Source organism: Gymnoscopelus microlampas (genome assembly GCF_963454915.1).
Source record: "Gymnoscopelus microlampas genome assembly, chromosome: 15".
In the NCBI taxonomy this organism is placed as follows: Eukaryota; Metazoa; Chordata; class Actinopteri; order Myctophiformes; family Myctophidae; genus Gymnoscopelus; species Gymnoscopelus microlampas.
Genome location: NC_139952.1, coordinates 33,278,775 through 33,293,774, shown reverse-complemented (window position 1 = coordinate 33,293,774; position 15,000 = coordinate 33,278,775). Strand labels below are relative to the sequence as shown.

The following is a 15,000-nucleotide window of genomic DNA, read 5'->3' as shown; positions in this document are numbered from 1 at the left end:
TGCCAGGCACAAAATCTATAGTTGTGACAGAAGTCCTTATTTAATCACCCCAAGGGTGTCTTTTGCACCTGACATTTATTCTTCAATTTTAATTAACATTTTTAACATGCAGTCAAGGTTATTAGAACAACCTGTTTCTGAGTGGGGACTAAGCTTCTGCAATGTTCATTTCTGCAATCAACTGGTTTAGTGTACGAATATTTATCTATTCTACTTCACCGATATGATGAATATACTCTTCTATGCTGTTATCCTTTGATCCCATTTTCCCTCAGCCTTCAATAATGCTATCGTGTTTTACCATCTTTGCCCCCCCTCTCTCTCCATTACCCCACCCCACATACATAATGCACGCACTAAAACTCCTATAAAGCCTGTGTGTATGCTTGAGGGACAGGCTTACCACACAAAAAATGCACAACTATGTAGACACTGACTAGACAGTACAGTAGACACACTTAATTTAAAGAGGTGTAAAATGGACATTGGCCTGCAAGTCTCTATCTCTCTCTCTCTCTCTCTCTCTCTCTCTCTCTCACACACACACACACACACACACACACACACACACACACACACACACACACACACACACACACACACACACACACACACACACACACACACACACACACACACACAAATAAGTTTCCTCTTCTCCCATGAGCTTAAATTCCTTCCTCCCCCTGGTAAGGCACAGTTGCTTACCACAGGTAAGCTACCCAGAGACCCTCCTATCTCTCCACCTGTGCTCTGTAAAGGCAACAGAGATTGATGTGAATCCTGCTGCCTTTGTCTTCTCATTAGCCAACAGTGAATCCATCTTTCTCACATTCTCATTCTTTTATCTCCTCTCCACACACACACACACACACACACACACACACACCTCGCACGCACGCGCGTGCACATGCACTCCTCCATCCCCCCTCACCCTGATTCTGTTCTGCGTTCCTCTGTCCATTTGTATTCACCTCAGACACTGGTCTCTCCTATTGCCTCTCTCTATCTCACACTCGGTTATTTTCTTCCCTCTCTTATTTTTCTACCGTGTCTCGCCGCGGCCAACCGGCCCACCTCAATTGCCTGCTCCCCACATTGAATTACCCCCTCCCATCTGCCCCAGCCAGGAGCACACATTATGCAAGGTGATGATAGTTACAAACAGGACAAAGCAAGCCATCTGAAGGGGTATTCAAGGCTATACGTGGTTACAGGTATATTCTCGTATCAACCAAATTACTTTTGAAATAGGATAGTAGGGTCATAGTGTACGAGTGTAATCTCCCCTGAGCAATATACCCACCTTCCCGACTGACTGCCTGCTGCGCTGCTGTCTGAATGCATGTGAATGCGGGACGATTCACATAATTGAAGGTTCCCTCTGTCAACCCGTAAGTAGACTGTAGGAGTGTGACAGACGGGCACAGTGTTGCTGCCGTGCTATCACTCCCTCCTTCGTGTTAAAGGGAACACAACACGAGTGGCAGTCTGATTCACAGCCATCTCCGGTTTTGCCACCGCAGTTAAGACTGTCAGTGTGATAGGAATAGAGAAGAGGCATTTTCTAGAGGAGTCCTGTTTTGGATTGGTGGCGCATGTTCAAAGCACTGTACACTCTGTGTGTGTGTGTGTGTGTGTGTGTGTGTGTGTGTGTGTGTGTGTGTGTGTGTGTGTGTGTGTGTGTGTGTGTGTGTGTGTGTGTGTGTGTGTGTGTGTGTGTGTGTGTGTGAGAGTGTGTGTATTATCCATCGAATTATTCAGTTGGCGAGCGCTCCGATCCAAAACTGACTTGCGCAGCATGAGTATGCTACTATGCTTGCTCTATATAATCATACATCAAGGAGATGGCACATTGGCACCTTTTTAATCTAACATCTATACATATTTTCTTGTGGTATATTAATTCATTCAAAATGGCATTAAGCAACTGTGTGTGTGTGTGTGTGTGTGTGTGTGTGTGTGTGTGTGTGTGTGTGTGTGTGTGTGTGTGTGTGTGAGAGGGGGGGGGGGGCGGGGTTTAGGGACAGGGAAAGAGTGCAGGTGTGTGTGCATGCTACATGCTCCCTATGTGTGTGCGTGTACAAAACCTCTGAGATAAGAATCTGTAAAATAATGCAAAAATTGACCCAGTTTGCAGGTAGCAGACAAATCCTCAGAGGCTGTGGCAGGAATACTGATAGGCCATCAAGCTCTAAAAAGCCCTAGGCTTCAGGCCACTTCAACACCACTGTGTCCACATGCTTAGAGAGTCCAGCTGAAGGCCCCACTTATTCAAGTCTGCAGCCCTGCGCAGGATAGAAACAAGCTCAGTGTGAACAGAGGAGAATCAAGGCAGAGGAAGAGAGCCAGGGACTGGGGGCCCTTCAGGGCTTGATGCTGGTTGAGACCTTAATGTCCTACCCTTGAGTGAGGCATTCGGCCCAGGCTGTCATGGCACAGCTGCAAGAAATGGAGTGAATTTGGAAGCTGAGCTGTTTGCGCCACAGAACCAATTCCAGAAACATCTTTGCTGGAAGTAAAAAACGAGGGCCGTTGTGCGGTTGACATTCAGAACTATTGTGTTGTTTTTGATCCCTTGTGAGTTGTGTGAGTCTCATAGTGTGATCGGCTCATTTGAAATGTGATGCCTCCATTATCGTAACAGGAAGCAATGGTGTGGAGTTCCTTGATTACCGCCCGAGTCCATCACGACCGCACCAGCCCCCCCTCCCCCATTAGAAAGTGTTGCTCTCGGCCTGGGCTCTCAGCAGTGTGCCCGGCCAACTCGTTACAGATGTCCCTGCTAATGGCTGACTGAGGCACGGGAGTGCGAGAGAGAGAGAAAAAAAAAGAAAACACACGCAGGCCATTAAATCATCTCGCATCTGAGGCCATCTGCCAATTAGAGAGGGGAGATGTGGAACATCTTGAGGAGCACACAGGGAGCCGTGGTGCTGCACTGCGGTGCAAGGCTTCCCGTTCGCCGGCGGCAGCCCACGCTCCTGCCAGCCTCCCTCCCATCAGGTGCTGGCCCCATTGGTGACACAGAGCAGCATCCCCATAATTGGGCACCTCGTGTCAGCATGATGAAAAACAGCAGTGTATGGCTTTGACTCGCTCGCACAGTTCCCTCCCTTTAGTCACAGGTTTTTATTTTTTTGCCAGGGTTTGTGTCTTAGCGGGACACAGAAGCATGAAAGGGTACCAGCCTATGTACATGCGTGGGCAGGAGAGGTAGGGAACTGTATGGAAATGCGCCACACACCTTTGATAAATTGTCGATCCCTCTATTTCTAAATGAGATAAAAGCCGCCTTTTCCCCCTCCCTGCCTGACCCTCAGTTAGTCATTGCCCTGTGTGCTTCAATGCTACACATTGTGACCCTGATTTGAGACCTGAAATTGTGTCTGTCAGGCTGCTGAAGCAAATGGAGAAAAAACAACATACCCCTCCCCTCCCTCATTCCTGGCACAGTGTATATCCGGTGTTACAAAATAAATTATCACCTTGACAAATGGCTTTCCCGAGAGTTGGAGGTGCAGGGGCTGTGTGATCAATGTGGAGCCAGGCTGCTGTCTTACTCAAGCGGCTCATTAACCAACGGGTCTGTCTGCGTGGGCATGTGGAGAAAGCAGCGAGACTCTGAGGTGGTTGCCTGCGGGGGGTGAGGCTGGCCCTGGCACCCCGCAGGGGAAGAGTTTGGAGATATTCAGTTTCCATGAGAGGAACTTTTCCCCGAGAAGTGATGAGAAGGAAAGGTGAAAGTGAAAGACCGACGGAGAGAGAATGAGAGAGAGAGGTTGATGGATAGAGAGGAGTGAGAGGATAGATTGTGGAAAGAGTGAAAAATATTATTGGGAGGAAAGGGTGGGTGTAATAGAGACAAGGCAGTGGAATGATGGAGAGCAGCATGCTAGAAAGGCAGAAAGTTAAGAAGTCTTTTAGGGAGGAGATGAAGAAGGAAAGATTGATTGAGTTGGCCAGAAGTCAGGACGGGTGCGGTGGGGTGGGCGGAGGGGCGGTGGTAGGTGTCAAGATGGGGGAGAAGAGACCGCAGAATTTTGCCGGATGTGGAAGTTTCTCTTGTTTAGCTCAATGTGCTGCAGCAGCTGTTTTTTTGTTTTGTTTTTTGTTTTTTTCCCGAGAAATGATACCCAACGGGAGTGGATCCACGCTAATGTGGACACAGGCAGGGTCATCCATGTGGACCAGTGCTCAGAGACAATAACCCCCCCCCCCCCCCCCCTCCCCACAGAGATGGCGTTTGGGGAAAGAGACAAGCGGATTTGCTAGCTGATTACATGCAAGGCTGTCTGGCCGTAGCTCACTAGCTCTGAGCCGTCTCGGCAATTTTGCATACAAATGCATCTTATTCACTGGCATTCAATTTGTTCTTTTCCGCATCCATTGTAGCACACGAGCGGCTCAAACAGCATTATACAGCTTGCAATGTTTCTTTTATTTTCTTTTTTTTTACCCCTTCGAGTATTTTTCCTGACTGCTGTTGTGCTGAATGGGAATCTATGAATAATACTGATTGGAAGTGCTGAATGACTCTTGAGATACATTTGAATGAAGCTTTTATTTCTTGATGAAGTTGAATTGTGTTATTTGTGAAGGCTTGAGTGCTTTATTTCCACATGGCATAAGCTTCCAAAAGCTTGCTTGGACAGACCAGTTAAATGGTCAGAGCGGTTAAATGGTTGGTTAACTTTACGTTATCACTTAATATATGTATGCAATAGGCCTTCACTAGTGTCCAAAACGTATTTACGCATTGGCTGTGTAGTGTTGGTCTAGGGAGCCGTTTCCTTGACTGTTTTTAGCTCATTGGATTCCGCTATGAGTCACGCATATGGATGGAGAAAACTCTGAAAGGATATTTAATGGTTCTTATGGAGGCCGGGGTGGGTGGTGTGAATCAATACTTTTCTATGGTATGGAAAGGCGTTCCAGCCTGAACAAAAACTAACCAAGGTTGCTTTCTGAGCAGCGATCAATCCTGGTCCATCAGATGATCAATGCCCAAATGCATTTTTAATTTGATTTCACGGTGTCAGTAAATTGCTGCTGAAGTGTTCAGAGGTAAGCTTGGGAAGCCCAGATCAAGTATTGACTTGAAACAGCAGGCATGGACTGGACATTGATTGTCTCAGTCTTGTCACTCCACTGTTCTCGGGTTCAGCCTTGTATACATGCCCTTACTATGTTAATGGTAAACAAGGCCTTTACATGGCAACAGTGGCTTGAGGGAAGAGATTTGTCTTTAGGCAATTCTCTCCCCTTTGTACAGTACAGTGTAGGCAGGGTATGAGCAGATGGGAAGGCACTGGAGGGATTTGATTTTAGACCAGCAGAGGAATGTGTAGTTCTGGAGGAAAGTGTCAACCATATGCCAAGGGAGTATAGTTAAAACAACCATGAGGCTGTCCTATAATTCTACATGGAGGTTGTGTTGTGCGACTCTTTTCATCATGTGGATAAGAACATTATGTGCATGGTTAAAATATGAGATTAAAGACATTTGGGGCCAAGAGTCTCATTTGTGTGTGTGTGTGTGTGTGTGTGTGTGTGTGTGTGTGTGTGTGTGTGTGTGTGTGTGTGTGTGTGTGTGTGTGTGTGTGTGTGTGTGTGTGTGTGTGTGTGTGTGTGTGTGTGTGTGTGTGTGTGTGTGTGTGTGTGTGTGTGTGTGTGTGTGTGTGTGTGTGTGCGCGTCTCTCTCTCACTGATCAAGCTCTGGTCTGATGTCTTACACAACAGAAATAGTTGCTGGGCTTATCCAGTCCATATGGGTGTATTTGCTGATTTGCGCTGATGTTGGGCATGCCTAGTCCATATGGGCATAGCTGCGTGCCCGCAGGGAGTATAGGACAATTCAACGCAAAAAATGTCTTTTCCGTAGTGTTCAACATACAGTAATATTTTAAAATAATAATTCAAGCATAAGTATTGTAGTAATAAGGAACAATAAATAACAGTTAAAACGTAATTGTTCTCTGAGCACAATAAATATAAAACAATAACAGTGCTTTTTATACTGTAGGATGATCAAATTAAGTGAAAATCAACATGTTGGATCATGGATCCTTTCTGTTTGAGGAATTTTAGATCATCGTGCTTCAAACAAAATGGGGTATAGTGTGTGAAACGGAACTCCTCAGATGTAATGTAATTCTACTTGGTGACATTGGTGGAAAGATTGACTAAAAATAACAATTATAATAGCATAGTGCCAAGCCTGGCACAGACAGCATGTACTATGTAAGCAAAAGAGCACTTGCAGCACACCCCATTTATAGCAATCTACACTCATACTGTACACACACTAGGCTTGTTCCAGTTCACGATGGAATCACTGATTGTTTTTTTGATTGCCAATATTAAGGCAATTTGAATTAGCTTGCTTTCAGAACTAAGATGTTATAAAAAGCTCTATAATGTGCACCGTACTCTCCGTTTGCGTAGCCCCACAGTACGAAAACGAGGGTGGAGATATTAGTTTGCTCACTTTGCTGTCTGTTTTGCACCTCCGTTGGATATGATTTGGATTGTGATATTAAAGATAGGATAATAATGTTAAACCGAACATGATGCTGTGATATTGTTGCACCAAGCACAGACACAGACTTTTACAAGGTAGCTGTTGTTTGAATAGAGGAGACATTGTTATTAAATTGATAGTTTTAATGTTTCACCTTTGGCAGAGATTAGGTTTTTCATTGACACTTAAAGATAGTCTATCTATGCTGTCATTGATTTAATGTACCTCAATAACTGGCCAACTTGTTTCAAATAAGTCCAAATCTCAGTCCCAAAACAACAGGTGACGCCTTCCCCATTACTGTAATTCCGTAATACCACATGCTAAATCTTTACCATATATGACACCTTCTATCCCTCCTACTAAAGCCGCCCTGTGGCGATCAGACATTGTATTACCAATTTCGCCACAAATCATGTTATGAAACTAGCAAGAATAGCCCAAGCCTATACTCTAGGGATGGACGATATTATTGGCCTCTCGATATTAAATGTAACATCGGAAAATATCGGTATCGGTTTGTGTCTACCCTTTCTTTCTTTGTATTTTCTTTTTTAATTACGTTACAGGAGGTCTTACTGTATGGTGTGTGTGAAATGTGAGCTTACCATAATCACAGTAATCCTTAATCATATTCCATCATATTCAAGGGCTTTTGGAGAGAAATGAGACAGACTCCAGTCACTTTCAAATTAGAGCACTGCAGAGGGCAGGTGTGTGTCTGTGTCCAGCTCACGCTCGTTGACGCTCGTTAATGTTATAGACCCCTTAACAGACGACGTCACACTGACAAGAACCAGTATGCGTGCAACCAGTATGCGTGCAATGAAAACCATTCTATCAGGTCTCGCTAGGACGCGCCTCACTAGCCAACACACAAGAGGGGGTTGGGGTGCGCTGAAACCAGCGCACCCCGAAATAACAGGTTGGGAATTGATTGCGTGAAACAATCACCTGTGCGTCCAGTCTCAATGTTAGTAAACAAATAATTGGTCTATAGGCATCAAGGCAATTATGCTTCTGCACTGTCAAATAGGCCAACATCTAATCTAAGATTAGTGGGACTCATTCAAATGACCACTAGTGTGTCCCGGGACTCAATTAATTGAAAACCTAACAGCACTGTATTTTATTAGACATTATTTTGATATTATAGCTATTTTATTTTATTAGATATGTGATGTTGTTACCTGACAATTTTTCACCAAGTTGATTTCGCATATATCGGTATCAGCTGATATCGGTATTGGAAATTAGGAGTTGGACAATATCGGATTATCGCATATCGGGAAAAAAAGTCAATATCGAACACCCTACTATACACACATACTTGTATACATGCACAAATGTATACAAATAAAACTAGAAAGCTAACCTGGAATCAGTAAACATGAACCACCAGAACAGAAGGGACTTTAATTGGATCATTCTCTTCTAAAACCTTTTGTTTTCTACTCTAGGGTCATAGCAGTCATAGGACCACTCACAGCCTCATTATTGTCAGCTATCGGCAGGGCAGCAGGGGCATTGTGCTCTGCTCTCCTCACAAGAAGTGCCAAGGGACTCATCTAACTAAGAACTGTAGGAGGTGTGTGTGTGGGGGGTGGGGGGGTTATTGGAGGAGTGATGTTTTCCTCTGAAGAGCACACATACTGTAGAGGAAAACACAGGCAGGGCCCACACCTTCCACATGCCATCAAAAGCCATTAGTATTCCATGAGCTCCAAGGTTATAGAAGCTGCACTTAGCTGGCACTGGGGAGCCCACAGGAGATAGCCCCCCGATCCCAGACAGGCAGAACCAATTTCAGACTCAATGATTTGAATGCAAATGCTTTCCACGAAAGAGGAGCTTTCCAACTTACGAGCCGCCGGTTCCTCAGTACAGTACATTGGGAAAGACTGCTACCGAGGTGGTTGCTACCTGGAGGGAAATTATTGCCGCTATGATGGAAATGGCCGCCGCGGAGGTGGAAAGATCAAAGCAGCTGATACTGTAGGCGCATGGTCATTGGCTGGAGTTTTAGTTTATTTGTGAAATGGACCTTGTCTGCACTACAAGGCCCGGAAAAAAGGCGATATAAGCCACAGCAGTTGGTCAAAATAATTTGTTTTCTTATCCAAGCAGAGGAAGGCCTCCTGTCAGTTGTGACGATTGAGGTGGTATTTCACCCGCGTCCGCAGAGAGTGCATTCAAAGATATCAGCATTCCTTCATGGAAAAACCCGAAATATATAGTTGTGGAAAAGAGGAACAGGTAAGTGAGGACACAGACTTGTGCGCTGCTGTCGTACATGATCTCATCCCCTGAACATTCCCTTTCAGGTACTGAGCCGTGACGGGTCTCTCCTCTAATGCTCCGGGGTACTTAACAACAATGGCGTTACGAGCAGCAGTTCTGTCCTCACGGCTCAGTGGATGGATCTATGGCTCCCGTCCGTCATTTGAGAAAGGGGTTTCGGCTGAGCAGGGTGAGGGGCAGTGGTGCAGTGTGGTGGCCTGGTGGGCGATTTTGAATACAGGGAGTGCAATAATTAGGTATTCTGTTATAATTGAGATTTTGCCTGCTCAAGATGTAATTATATGGAGGGCCAGAGAACCTTTAGCAGACGTCGCCTGCGTAATGAGAACATTTGAAGAAAATTGAAATCTCTCTCTCTGCTCCTCTGTGCATTCAGAAGGGCTGAAATATGATTTGACCCCTTCAGCTCCTCCGTCCCCCTCCCCTACTAATGCCTGCGGAAGTTTAATGTGCCCTGCTTATAATGTTAAAGAGGGGGAACATTTAAATCAGCACATCTTCAAGCGAAACAGTTCCATTACAAATATGATATAGCGAAGTCTTTGGAGCTTGAAAGTATGATGTAAGTGGATTGGACAGGAAGCTAGCACCTGAGGGTGGAAAATGGAAGCTATATTCTTATGAGGGAGCTATGGGGCCAGCCACACTGCTCAGATGGGAGATCGCACATTTGCAGATATTTAAATAATCTGCCTGGGTGAAAATAGCTATTTTAAAAGTTTAAACATCTCTTTGGAATGAAACTTGGGTCTTCAGAGAGTATGTTAGAGCTAAACTGCACAGCTCCCATACCTACAGTTTTATGGCATTTACTGCACTCTGACTATGCTTATTCTTTGATCCATTCTTGGAAAGGAAAAAGGAAAAAAGACTGTACCTGCCTTTACCTAATGTTCATCACTTATTATCTCATAAACGCAAATTATTGCAGTATCTCAAGTGTCATTATTTTATAAAACACGCTATTAAAATAGATAATAGCTTGAATTATATTCCATAGTTAATTTCTCCTGGCAGTCGTTTTGTAAGAGCAGGTGTCACATTTTTCAAATGGCAGACCTTTTCTTTTGGAATGAAATGTCATATACTTGTTCGTAGGATGGCTCAGCGATTATAGCAGATCTACATTTTCAGTCCCAGATCTACAAAGCTCACAATGCGTTGCATCGCGGCAAGTTGTGAGCTTGTAGAGCTGCTATTTTCGGTGAGCGACACTGTCGTACAACAGAGTATGAAGCAGTCGTGCAACTCGGTGTCATTGACACTCACGGTGTCCGTGTTCCTATCTCTTCAACCTCATCATTTAATCAGGTCTCGTGTAGGCCCGCATCAAAAATCTATTTGGAATTCATTTGCCGCCTTGATGTGTAAATTCGGTTATGGTTAATACATGAGCCCACAGCACATGCATAATCATGGCTTTCTACTCATGCACGTGCGCATGTTTTAATCTCTGTGTTATTCCCATTGATTTACATGGCCGATACGTGACTCATCTCTCACTACTGATATCTTCCATCGATGTGGGTGGGTGGGGAGTTGAGGTGGGAGTGGTGCGTTGCCCTCTCACTCTGTCCCCCTTTTATTTCTCTGGGTCAATGTGTGCAAACTGTGTCAAATTAACCACATGAACCCTTGCGTCCCTATTCTGGGGTGAACATTATTTTGACAAAAATAGCAGGTTTACAAGGTGTCACAATGCAACGCGTTGTGAGCTTGTAGATTGGCTATGATCGGCGGAAGAAATTGATGTAGAGAGAAAAAAGAAGCGGACCTAGTACAGAACCCAGGGGGTCCCCGGTCAACAAAGTATAAATAATTATTCTCGTCTTATTCTAGCGCCTCTGTCTTACACGATCACCCAGCCTAATTGTTGTTCGGGGGGGACTGTTGACTTTTGAGCCACCTATTTCTAATAATTGGTCACCTGTTTAGACATTTCTGCAGTACATTCTGTTAACATTTTGGTTATTGCGTTGTGCAGTGGGAGAGGGAGTGATTTCAGAAGCGATGGAGTCCCCTCTTGATTAGTACGGGTTTACGCTTGAATTCCTCTTATTAGTTCAAGATTTTATTGAAAAAATGCGAACACACCGGCTTACCTGCCGTCGTTCTCCCTTGTTAAATTTGTGCAAATTGTCTGCTGGCATTGTGCCAATCTCCAGCATTGCTTTGTTTGTCAAGGTATTTGTGTGGTTGGTTCACCTGATAAGAAATGGCTTCAGGCTCTGTGTAGCCGGTATCTGTCTGCTCTGTATGCTTGTCTTTTAGCTTTGTGTGTGTGTGCGTAATTACGTGACACAATTCAGTGAAATTTGAAATAGACCATATGCCTGCTCAGTGACTAATAGCTTTAGTAGAACGTTCCTCCTATCATACCTTGTATGTGCAGTACGTCAGCAACGGTTTGCATCATGTGTCTAACGGTAACATGCTGCATGTGATGCTGTGCAGGCCAGTGTATGTACGTACACACACACACACACACACACACACACACACACACACACACACACACACACACACACACACACACACACACACACACACACACACACACACACACACACACACACACACACACACACACACACACACACAGGAGCACAGATCTCAGATTCTCACCATGCTGTGTGTGGGTGTTTGGAATATCAATAGCCTGCTGTGCTCTCTGACTGTATATATGTGTGTGTGTGTGTGTGTGTGTGTGTGTGTGTGCACGCTTGGCTTGTGTACAGTAGTACTATATGTGTGTTTGTGTGTCATGCGCGTGCTTGTATGTGCTACAGTACATGTGAGAAAGAGAGACACTTTATCGCTCTCATTAGGTAGCAGTGATTTTCTCATCTTTTACAGGGTGATTGTGTGTGGGGTATTTCTATGTGTGTGTCGATGTGTGCGTGTTTATGTCTGTGTGTGAGTCTATACAGTATCTATAGTATGAGTGAGACAGGATTTCTGTGAATAGTCAACAGTGATTCAGTCTTTTTCATTAGCATGCAGAATTAATTTAGAATGGGCTCAGTATCAAATCTTTGTAGGTATCTTTGATAACAGCTGAATAATAAAATAAATAATATATTTCACTGTGATTACCTGCTGGGTGTTGGCAAGAGTCTGAATCAGGTTGTTTTTCAGTAAAAAATACAATGCAAATATTTGTTTCTTAAGAATATTGTTTCTCACAATAATATTGTCAATGGCAATTATTTTGGTCACAATAATAATCATGACATGGAATTTTCACATCGCCCCATCCCTAATTGCATTGAATTTGTATCTGTGTTTGTCTCTGAGTTTGGGTACGTGTTCATACAGTACGTGCATGCGTGAAACTTCTTGGAGGAACTATTGTTGTGGCAGTCATTCATGCTTATTATACATACAGTACACTGTTACTGTATGTTGGTGTTTGTTACTGGAATATTTTTATGTGTGTATGCGCAGGTGTGTGCATAAGTGACTGTGCATACATGCTTGTTTGATTGATTGCCTGTGAAAGTAGAATAATGATCCGGTCCCCCCCTCGTGTTGGCCTCCCTCTTGCTCGGTTCCTGTACCCCCCTCCACCCAGGCCCCCTTCTGTCCCTCTCCAATTTTTTTCTTCCCCTCACTTCCCCTCATCTACTTATTTCTGTCTGTCTCTCTCTCTCTCACCATCTCTTCTCCGTATTGTTCTTTCTCTCACTCTCCCCCATCCTTCTCTCTCTATTCCCCATCCCCCCACTCATGTCAATCTCCCACCTGCTAACGGGTGTGCGTTCCAATTTGCAAGCATAGTATACCACACATGCACGCACACACACACACACACGCACACCACACGCACACACGCCGAAGGCGGTTGCCAGTACTGAGTGGGTGTTGGATTCGGGACTGGGTAACAGCCCTGCCTCCGCAGAGAGGAGGAGGCCTCTCTCCGCCTTCCTGCCTCCCTGTCGAGCTGTTTGGGGCTGGTTTACGTTCCAGCCTTCTGCTCCCCACACCGCTCTCACCTTGTGTCGAGCGAATGGGAAGTCCCAGAAGGCCACGCTGCTCAGCCGCAGTCCTGTGCGTGGGCGAAGAGTGGGCATCGGCTGCCTATTTGCCTCCCCTTTAATTCATCATGTTGCCACTGTCGAGAGAGAGAGCGAGAGAATCATTTGTATATCATCAGAGTTGAGGATGTTCTATTGTTTGAGTGCTGTGTGTGTGTGTGTGTGTGTGTGTGTGTGTGTGTGGGTGTGTGTGGGTGTCAAGTACATATTTATGTATTGTGTGTGTACTTTATGTTTGCTCAGCTTGTGTGTGTGTGTGGGTGTGTGTAGATATGCACTGTGTGTGTGCTGCATTTCAGCACAGCCATTTCATATATAGTGCCTAAGTACCTGTAAGAGATAGATGGTTAGGTTTTTTGTTTGCTGCAGTCTCTCTTCGAGTATGTGCCATGTGTTTGTGCATGCACTCTCACTTTTCGCACAGGTATATGTGTATGTGTGCGTGTGTATGTACAGTATGCATGTGTGTGTGTGTGTGTGTGTGTGTGTGTGTGTCTTTCTAGTACAGCGTATAAGTATATGTAAGAGATAGATGGTTATGATAAATAGATTTGCTTTTGCAGCACTTAAAGGGATTCTGTGCCACTTCCCAAGAGAAAGTGGGAAGAGGTAGGAAAAAAAAGGTACAGCAAAAAATAACCAAAAGAAAGGGGAGGGGGGTGGCGGGATTGGGTGGAGGGGTGAGCGGAAGAGAGATGGAAGTGGGAGATGCGAGGCAGTACAGAGACGTAAAAACACATAGCGGAGTAGCAGGGGGGTGGGTGGTGGGGGGGCTGGGTAGGGAGGAGATGAGTTGTGGGAGCACCGCTATGGAGAATATTAATGTTGTGTCAGGAAGTAGAGTATCTTTACAGACCTCTACCTTTCTTCTGTTGCGTGTGCGTACTGCACAGTATCTGCACTGGGGGCTCATGGGCACATTCCAAAGCCCAGCAAACTAGCATAAACTACATTACAGAGCCTGAGTAACGAGCGTCACGCTCAAACATACACGTTACACAGTAGGACCCAGCACCGTAGCATGCAGTAATACACAAATACCTCATTGTAGAATGTAGATTAGCATGCATGCAGTAATACACAAATATACGCAGTATGACAGGGAAAGATAGCACACAAAAACAGAAACAAGTACATTAGCATATTGCATAAAACACATGCTTGAACTTGGCAAACTAGCACAACATAATAATAATGTGTGTGTGTGTGTGTGTGTGTGTGTGTGTGTGTGTGTGTGTGTGTGTGTGTGTGTGTGTGTGTGTGTGTGTGTGTGTGTGTGTGTGTGTGTGTGTGTGTGTGTGTGTGTGTGTGTGTGTGTGTGTGTGTGTGTGTGTGTCTTTCCCCCACTTATCTTGAGCACCGTTCAACCGATCGACCCAAGGGTGTGTTCTGCTGAGTGGGAATTGGTTGGACCAGCAATTGTCCAGAACCGAAAATCCAAATAATCTCTGACAAAAGACAAAAAGCCACGCACATCTCATAACCCAGTAGAAAATGTTTTATCTGTCCCAATGTAATGCCTAGATGCCCATAAATGGAGATCTCTTTGTCTGTGTCCCTTTTATGCCCATGTATGGGGATACCCCATACCCCATGCTGTCATTAATATGACAGACGTTGTTTTTGTTGATTATGGTAGTGATCTGGTAATTACAGTGGCATTTGTAAAAAGATAGAAAACTAAATTAAATTGACTACCGGGTTAACAGCTGGGCTATCAGCCAACTATTTCCAAATGCACAATTAATACAATAAACCCTAAGGGTAAAACATAAAGGTCTTATTTTTACATGTGCTTTTGTCTTTTTCCTGGCAGAGAAGTCCTTGGTTATTTCCGTACAATCAAGTTCCATGGAAGATGTCACTCTTATAATTGACTGAGGCATAGTTAATCTAAGTATTTTTCAACATGGGAAGCTTTGAATTGATATATATATATATATATATATATATATATATATGATATATATATATATATCATATATATATATATATATATATATCATATATGCACATATATATTTATGTGCCTTCCATCCCAGTTCTCAATTCATAATTACATTGCCTTATTAAAATATATAATTGTGTGTGTGCGTGTGTGCGCACGCACGTGTCTGTGGGGCTGGGAGTGGAAATCAT

At 44.4% G+C, this 15,000-nt stretch overlaps 1 protein-coding gene across 2 annotated transcripts in view; it reads left to right on the top strand.

The window, feature by feature from the left end:
• Positions 1–15,000, top strand: part of LOC311062017 (ephrin-A3-like) — a 90,209-nt gene that overhangs the window by 1,361 nt on the left and 73,848 nt on the right. The window lies entirely within an intron of this gene.